Raw genomic sequence first — 9736 nt, forward strand, 5'->3', positions numbered from 1 at the left:
CGGGGAGGTTCTCACGTAACTTTTTTATTTTTTTGGTTTGAAAAATGCCTTGCCAATAACTTGAGTCTCAGCTGCTTCATTTGATCAAAGTCAGTGTGGCATATCTTCAAGTACCACAAAAGTTTCTGCGTTCCAAGTTCCCTAATTTATTCCTTTATGAAATTGGCCAGTGGTGTGTTGAGCCTCATGTAGCCTGTCTCTTGCATCCTGGAGGCAAGCTTTTAACATCTATTACTTCTTGATTGCCGTAAAGGCTCAGTGCATTGTCAAAGCAGTGTATTTCACGTATTTTGACCCATATGTAAACGTATATCATCTCAACATTTCAGCCGCTTTTGCCCTTCTTTAATTGCACACAATGGAATCTAGAAGTCACTGTGGCATTCATCCTTCTCACAAAATCCACTCAGCGTTGGATTTCACAAACCGTACAAATGGCATTTGTAGATGGCTCTCAGAGTCGTCCATGGTTGGGTATCACTAGGAGACCTCAACTGGGGTCCACGGATCTTGATTCTTGATCGTGTTCAGCCATCCTGAAGGCACTTTTAGGCGGAATTTGTTTTAGATTAAGACGAGCACAATGGGTAGTTTCCAGTGGCTAGGCCTCCTGATTCAACTTAGGCTGATCGGATTGCCATATTGAAAAATCTTCAACTGGTAGGGTCATGACCCTCCTTTTTATAGGAGTCTGAGTGTACAATTTCTACCGAGAGGTTCACCAATTTAATTTGGAACACGCATAATTAGGAGCATCTTGTCCTATACCATCACTCTGCTCCAAATGCAACCATGTAGCCAACAAGCCGTAGTGACATCATGGTGCGGCACGCACTCGGGGAGTGAGGTACCATTTTGGGACACTGTTTTGTTCTTCATGCTTCCGAAAGTTTCAGTTGCCTTCTCTGAGGAACTGTTCACTTTTCTCAGAATGTGACCTTTGTCTGAATGCTCCCAGGGTCACCTTCTCCTCTGGACAGGGCCCCTAGAAGAAAATCCCTTTTTCTTCATCCTTGCTTTCCATCTTGAATTTTGCTATATTCCAATTTCATGTGCGTGTGGCATCCATGCAGATAGATCAACTAACGCATATAGCTTGGTTGGAGTGAAGCAGGTACTTGGACTGAGCCTTCATGATTCTTGATGTTTTCATACATCCTTTAAATGAAGGATTTTGTGAGAGGTAAGAAAGGGGAAAAAAAGTAAGAACGTTACATTTTCTCGTATAAATAATTAAGAGTGAAATTATTTATGAATGATTAAAAATATGAAAAGTCAAAGCTAATGTTGAGTAAAAAATAAAAATAAAAAAGTATTCATTGATTAATTATATACAACAACAATAACAACAATAAGCCTTAAGTCTCACCAAGTGGGGTCTCGGTTAAATAAATTTTTTTCCTCCAATTCACCCGATTAAGAGCATTTTATTCTACTAGATTAAGGATTATTAAATCCATTATCACTACCTCATTCCAAGTTGATTTAGGCCTAACTTTATTCCTTTTTATGCCCAAAACTCTAGATTAATCATATATATATATATATATATATATATATATATATTTGGAAAACCAAAAAAGTAAAAGTGATTTTTTTTTTCTTCATATTTTTCTATTTTTTCTTTCTTATTTTTCTTTTACATTTTTCAAACGCCAAACAAAGTCTTAGGAAATAGAGGGAGGAAAAATATATTATGCTATTAACTCTGATAGAAAATACACAGTTAGACCCTTTTTTCATGAGTGTGCTTGGAGATTGCTCCTAGTTCTTATGAAGTAGTTTTCACTTTCCTATCATATCTGGCATTCGTGGCTCCTTGCCATAGAGTTGACTTAAGACTTAGTGTTAAACTTTTGAGTTCTTATGAATCACTTTTGGGTTTGAACTTGAATTAATGCTTAATCATTTTAATTATTTGGTACTGATACCTAAACATGTATTGTATTTTAATTTTGTGACATCTAATATCTAAATATGTACTATTTTCGATTATAGTTCTTGGAGATGTTTTGAGTAGAATTGTTCGATAAAAATAAGAGGTGATTGTATAAATTAAAAGTTTTTAATTCAATAAAAATTATATTTTTCTTTGTCATATATTTATTTAACAATTATAAATAAAAAAATAATATAATTTTTTGTTAGACAAAAGTGAGAGTGAGACTTATTATTTTAATTTTAATAATATTGCAAGTCATGGATCACATTGACAATGTTATGTTGCCAATACTCTTGCCTATTGAAAATTATTATTATTAATTAACTAATTAGTTAGTTTTTATGGCTTTGAAATTGAAGGATGCTTATTAATTTTTTTATTTTTTTTTAACGGTTGAGTGAAGTCATTTCTCAAGCTAAGTCGCGGATCACATTGTCGATGTTGGAGTTTCTCAATTATTTTTCATTGGGGGTAAAATGAAAAAATATCTGTAGATTTTCGATCACATTAACTTAAGAAAATTAAAAGTTGTCATCAAACTCTGTTTTGATTTAGTGAATGGATTCAAACTAGTTGTTACTTAAAGAGTTCATTTAAGTCAAACCCTCTAGCAAATGGACTAATACAAAATTTTCCCCCGCACGTGCCTAATTATTAGCGCCTCTAAAAGCGTGAGTGGGTTGAGCACCCAACATAAGCAGTAGTCAGTATGGGAGTATGTTTAGGCCATAAAGTTTAATCAGATTTTTGTGAGACTTTGCCATTAGGGACTCTGAAGGGGAACTGTTTATGCTCTCTCTCTCTCTCTCTGAAAACAAACAGCAAAGTTTTGGAATGTAATATAATGTTTCTTACGCAGTTTGGGAGAAAGGGAGATTAAGGGAAGGGAATAGAAGGAATGTTTTTAATTACTTTCGTTTGGGAAGAAAATAATTGGAGGGTTGTGCATTCAATCCCACTCCGTTTGAATGTATAGCGATTGTAAATTTAATGATGATCCTGCCATTCCCTTTTCGTATTTCATTGAAACATTCAAACAAGTTGTGGTAAAAACCACATTCTTCCCTAGCTTTCCCTTCTATTCCTTTTCTAGGAAAATCCTTTCATTCCTTCCCCCTTTAAAGTTCCAAACATAATGTAAATCTTCTCTTAATAACATTTCCTCCTCCTAGGACTTTCTCATATCCTATTTGCCATATTTTCCCTGCAAGAATTTGTTCAGTCTGCTATACAATCTGCTGCACCTGGGTCGATGATATGCATGATTTTAAATTGCCCCATCCAAGTTTCTGCACTAAATTCCAGACATTTTGTATAATTGTCTCTACTAACCAAGGTGCATATGAAAACTCTCTAATTGCTTACACAGTGACTTTCAGAAATCCTACCAGAGTATTGTTGATGTCCAACAACTAATTTAATGTCTTCCCTCAATGTTGAGGCTTTGGCCATAAAGCTGCTCTATTTTTCCTTTTCCTTTTCCTGATGGGTGGAGTTTGAATCATTTCTCAATTTGCTCATATGGTTTTTGTTTTAGAAAATAGGACATCTTCTCAGTTCTATTTGATTGAGTTGAATCATTTCTCAGTTTGTCCATATGGTTTTTATTTTGGAAAATAGGATATCTTCTGAGTTCTATTTGATTGAGTTGAATCATCTCTCAGTTTGTCCATATGGTCTCCATCTTTGGAAATAGAACATCTTCTAAGTTCTATTTGATTGAGCACCATTTCTCTAGTTGATAAGACATTTTTTGTGAAGCCAATAGCCACCGAGCTAACCTTTTCCTTAAAAATCCAAGGCCAAAATCAATTTGGATTTCCTTTGCTCCCCATTTGTAATAAGATCTGAATACCCCACCAGACCCACCGAGCAAAACCCAAAACCGGAAAAAAGAAAAAAGAAAAAGACCCACCAATTAATAATGGTACAGACATGATAAAAGTTAACAATCTTTTAGTGGATAATGAGGGAATTGAACTGTGTTTGTCTTAAATGTGGAGATTTTCATGTTCTCTTACTATAGTTATCTAGACCCAACCTTGTTGGGTCTATCAGTTTCATGGATCTGTTCTTGGAGAGGACTCATTTGCCCAACCTTTTATCTCCATGACGTTGTGACAGCTCCACCATCATGTTAGTTGCCTCCATTGATGGTCCTTTATGTCTCCTCTCCTCTCTTCCTTCCCACCTACTGTCCTGTCCTCTCCTGTGGAACTTGCATTTGATAATCAACTGGAAAATTTTTCAAAACATGTTTTAAAGGTTGATTCTGAGACTTATGGGACAAATATTAGGGCATAAACACCCTAGTATAATTATGAAAATTCTACAAGGTGAATCCACCACTCCTTCCAGGAAGGAATACTTTGAGAACTAAAAATGCAAAGAAGTGGTTAAAAGATTTCATTACTTTGACATAAAAAATTAATTAGATGAAAGCTAAGGGCGAGTTTGCTTGTGAAATAATTTTTTGTGTGTGTGGAAAGAATAGAAATATAATTATATATATATATATAAATATAAAATTATATATATATATATATATATATATTAAAAATATCCTAACAAGTATTGGAGAACAAAAAGGTAATGTGACAATTTTATAGTTGTTTAAAACCTGAAAATAAAGAAGAGAATTATTTTTGGAATAAGATCTAAAAAATAAACACCTATTGGTGCGTTTCAAATCTATCGTTGAAATATAGCATTGCCCCGTTACTATATTGAGTGTAAGCTTTTGGTAATTTAGTTCAAATATATATATTGAATTTGCAGTAGGTCCCATGGGCAAACCGAAATAGGAAAATCAACATGAACTTCTTGGTTGGGGCACTTCATGTTCTCAGAGATTTGTGTCATCATGCAGTAGGTTTTTGGCAGCTCACCCTACAAGAAATAGTTGTTACCATTTCATTGTCGTGTTGGGGAAATAGGATGCAACCAAAAGTCAATTCACTAGAAGATACTGGAATGTAAGTGAAAATCCTTCCAAGCAGCCAGAGGGAGGGGGAAAAAAAGAAAGAGAAAAGAAAATAATGTCATATTGTAACAGGAAAGAATGAAAGGCAAAGTGGGCCAAGTGTATACTAATCACAGCTTTAAAACATGAACAAGTCTCTTTACAGGAAAGCTATTCTGGATTCTAACTAAGTATGCCTCTCAACTTAACCTAAAAACAAAAAACCCAAATGGAAATTAAAGTTAAACAGGCATTTTAGAAAACAAAAAATTGAAATTTGTGCTTAATATCTTATAAATTGCACTGTTAAATGCTTGGACTATTTTGCTGGAATTCCTCTTATTTGCTGCATTATTCGATTAAAATTGCATTTAACTGATTGAGTCTAAATTTTTTGGTTGATTTGGTTTGTCTGATTTATAAATTCGTTTTAGTTTGGTTAAAGGAGACTCATGGAAAGTTGGTCATTCAACTAGTTTGGTTAACATTTTTGCTAGCCAAAGTGATTGAACAATAGTCCATTTTTTTTTTTTTTTTTTCTTTTTACGTAATATGGTTTATATTTTGGCTTTTTCAATTAATATTCTTAAATTTCCAATTATGGATAATTAATATTTTTAATTTAAAATAAATATAACTAATATAATGAGGTGAAATTAGGTCGAGAAAGGTTGTCTTAAGCCTTTTATCTAGAACTTTGTAGATTATTTTATAGATGACATTGCAAGACTACGTCTCTTGTTCTTCATTTTAGCAGGTTTAACTATTTTGATGCATGAGTTACAACTTTATGATTAGCTTTCCTTCTTGTGACAAAAAACTTCTAAACTGAATAGGTCAGATTTCTCCCTATAATGTACTAATACCTTTGGGGAAAAAACTAGTAGAGAAAACATATAAATCAAAGCTAAATTTGAATCCATTTGCCAACAAGATTCCACAAACTCCTTCCTAATACTATTCCCCTAACTCATCAACTTGATGACCTTTAATCACCCAAAACCTTTCACTTGTTTATAGACTTTAAGGACCTAAATTCAAGAGATGCATTTTCATGGATATGAAAATGGGGTTAAAAGGTTCCAAACTATGAAATTTAGAGGACAACAAGATTGTGATGAACAAATATGCGGTGTTCCATAAGGTGTCATGCTAAAGGAAAAACAAGATGAAAAAGGAAGGTCGATAAAGAGGGAGTACGGGTGTACATGGAGTTTGGTACATAGCAAGACTAGCAACTAAAAGTGCCTTGGTTGAATGGTAGAGACCTCAACAATTAGATGAACATAAGGCAACTACAAGCCAACGCAGATGCACCACCCGAGTTGCATATAGATATACATAGTTTTGAGGATATGATCTCTTTCTCCTTAGTCATTAGTGGCAAAGATGAATGCTCATTGTAGTATGCAATTTTAGGTCCAAAGAAAAATAAGTGGATGAAAATTATAATGGAAGATGTGATTTTAGGTGTAATCCCAAGAAAGGGAGGGGGGGGGGGGGGGGAGGGAATTGGGATTTTAATATATTTCCCTTACCTGATTTTCTAAACTACGCCAGTAGAGACCCCAAAATGATGCCTGCAACGCTCAACCGAACCCTAATTCAATAACCCTAGTTTATTAACTCAAACCCCAAATCAACAACTATTAAACATCCCCAAGCCCATACACCCCATTTAATAATTATACACTAGACAAACAACTCATTTGTACCCTTACCTCAACTTTGGGGTGATGCTTGGAAAGACCCCGTTCAAAAATCCACTCCGCTAGACTTATAGAGAATTTTTCCTAGATCCTCGTAGCGGCTTCCGATCATCGAATTAGGCGACGAACGACGAGAAATCATAGAGAGAGAGAGAGAGAGAGAGAGAGAGAGAGAGAGAGAGAGAGAGAGAGAGAGAGAGAGAGAGAGAGAGAGAGAGAGAGAGAGAGAATGTAAGGAGCATCGTTTGAGAGACAGAAAGATAGAATTTAAGGTTTCTTTATGAGTAAGAAATGAGAAATTCTATTTATAGGCCGTTGATTTGGCCAAACTCGTTGACGAAATGAAGTCTTCATTGACGAGTTGTAGAAGAACGTTCGTCAGAAGGGTTTCGTCGATGAACCCTAAAGCTGAAAATTTCTGTCTTTCGAAATCTCTTCGTCGACGACACCTGAACTTCATCGACGAACCACGGAAGGGCCTTTCTCCTTTTCTTTATTATTTTCCATAAATAAATTTTTTGGGTCTCTACATTCTCCCCTCCTTATGAAAATTTCGTCCTCGAAATTTTGCTAATCGTTCACTTTCACTTTTCTATAATTTATTAACTATACTCCACACAATTCAGTATATACCACCACCTGAATTTCTACATTATCTACAATTAAATAAAACCATCATTACCTTAAACATAAACTCGTACCTATGCCTCTGGCAATATCTGTCTCGGTCGGGATCATCGTGTACACACGTGCTGGACCACCTCCACCTCAGGGTATGTGCTGGTTTCCCCGGATCTGATTAGATGCAGGTGCATTTGACAGTAGTTCATGGAAATTCCTTGTAATGTACCCTAGTTTACAGCACCTATAGCAGTTGGGACCCCCAATTCGGTAGTCACCCTTACGCCTCATGTTACATCTACAACATACAGGGTAAGATGAATCATCCTAATAACCAAGATAACCCCGATTCCTCGTTTCCTGCCTCGGGCCCACAATATCCCTTTCTCTCTTCCACAATCCTTGACTAGCCTCAACTTGAAAATTGGGAGGTGCGGGCCTTTTTCTCTACTTTGACATCTCTATACTGCCCTGTAACTTTTCTCCAGTATCAAGGCCTTATCCACCAAGTTTGATAAGTTTTGGACCTAGAACCCCACCACAAGTTCATAGATTTTTCGTCTTAGGACTTTTTCAAACATTTTGGCCTTTCTTGCCTCATTCGGGATCATAAATGGTGCAAAGCTAGATAGCTTTACAAATTTTTACTGCATACTCCCCAATAGTCATATTTCCCTGGGTCAGGTTGGTAAAATCCTCAACCTTTTCTTCTCTAGTGGACGAGGGGAAGTACCTGTCAAAGAACAGCTCTTGAATCGTTCCCAGGTCAGTGCCACTTTCACTAACTTCTGTCCCTCTAGCAGCCTCATTGAAAGACACCAATGTTTTGCATCACCTATCATCTTAAACGTAGCATAACAGACCTTCTGCTCGTTCGTGCAGCCGAGTACTTCCATTATTTCCTCAATTTCCTAAACCCAGTTCTCTACAACCACTAGATTAGGTCCTCCCACAAAATTTGGAGGGTTCAATCTAATGAACTCCCTGATGCTACAACCCTGGTCTACTGATGGGTAGTTTTGCTCTCTAGGATCCTGCCTTATCTCTGCCCCGCCCGACCTGACAGGCTATGCCCCGCAACATCGTGGAGGTATCAAAATCTTCCTCACTAGAAGCCTCTGAGTCATCTCTTCCTTCAACCTCTACATTCTTCCCTCTAGGGTACATCATGAAAATAGGACAAAAAGGAATTAAGAATTCTATTATCACAACCTAATCAACACAATCATCAAACTAAAATCCAATATACGTCCAAATTCTTAGCTTAAGGACCAGTCCCATAGCTTAGAAATAGAATCATCTAAGGTTTGCCATGGTTTTTGTGAAATCGTCGACTGCTTCAGAATATCACAGAAAGCCGTCGATGTACTTTTGCCTCCAGGCTACAAGACAAAATCCTATAACTCTCAACACCTAACCTACTAATTTCCTATCTTCATTGTCATCTGATCCTATACTCTGGTATAAAACCTAATTCTCTGATACCACCTTGTGACGCCCCGAACCCACCAAGTGGGTCCAGGTGTCACGTGTTTCCATTTACCTGTATCTAATACTCTAACACCAATTACGCAGCATAAAAATAAACTAACATTCTTTATAACATATGAGAGTTCTAAATATACATCCCAAAATAGTATTCTCCAACATCTAGTATTTACAATAACACATCTCAGAAAACTTAAACAAAACCAAAAAATATACATCAAAAGTCTATACCCCCCCCTCTCTCTCTCTCTCTCTCTCAAAAACTCTACGCTGGCCCTGAGCTCATTGAGCTCAATCACGTGGAGGTCCTAAAAAAGATGAAATTCATATCGAGTGAGGCACATCTTAGTAAAATGGAATAGATTAATACCAGTGTGTGGCTATTATGAGATTTGTGTACAAAATATAATCATCATTTACAAATGAATCCACAATTATGAAATCATTCCCTGTCCCTACTCACGCACATGTAGTGTATTTTATCAACAAGAGTTTCCCAAGGATTTAGGTGATTACCCGCCCATACAAGTAGCACCCCTCTGCACTGATACCTTATGCAACCGAGTATGGCTACAACTGATGCTCATTGGGGAACTTACCTTACTCAGTAAACCCTCAAGTGGATAGTTTGTCTCATATTCACACAAATTCACACAATTATTTATCAGCAAAGGTTCCCAAGAATAGGGAAGATTACCTGCCCATATAAGTAGCTTTCCTCTGCTCTAATACGTTATGCAGCCCAGTATGGCTACATCTGATACCTATTAGGGCACTCGCCTTTCTCAGCAAGCTCTCGGGCGGAGAGTTTACCTCGCCCCAAATAAATATAATACTACAATATATAATACATATATACTTTACTCTGAATTTGATATCTTCGTAATACTCACCTCTTTATGATCTCAGTTCCCACATTTCTCAGTATTTCACAGCACATAATTACATTTCACATTTTTCATCTCCTGTCTTCACATACTCAGTATTCACAAATAATTCACATACACTATTCTC

Source organism: Malania oleifera, chromosome 13 (assembly GCF_029873635.1).
Source record: "Malania oleifera isolate guangnan ecotype guangnan chromosome 13, ASM2987363v1, whole genome shotgun sequence".
NCBI classification, from domain to species: Eukaryota; Viridiplantae; Streptophyta; class Magnoliopsida; order Santalales; family Ximeniaceae; genus Malania; species Malania oleifera.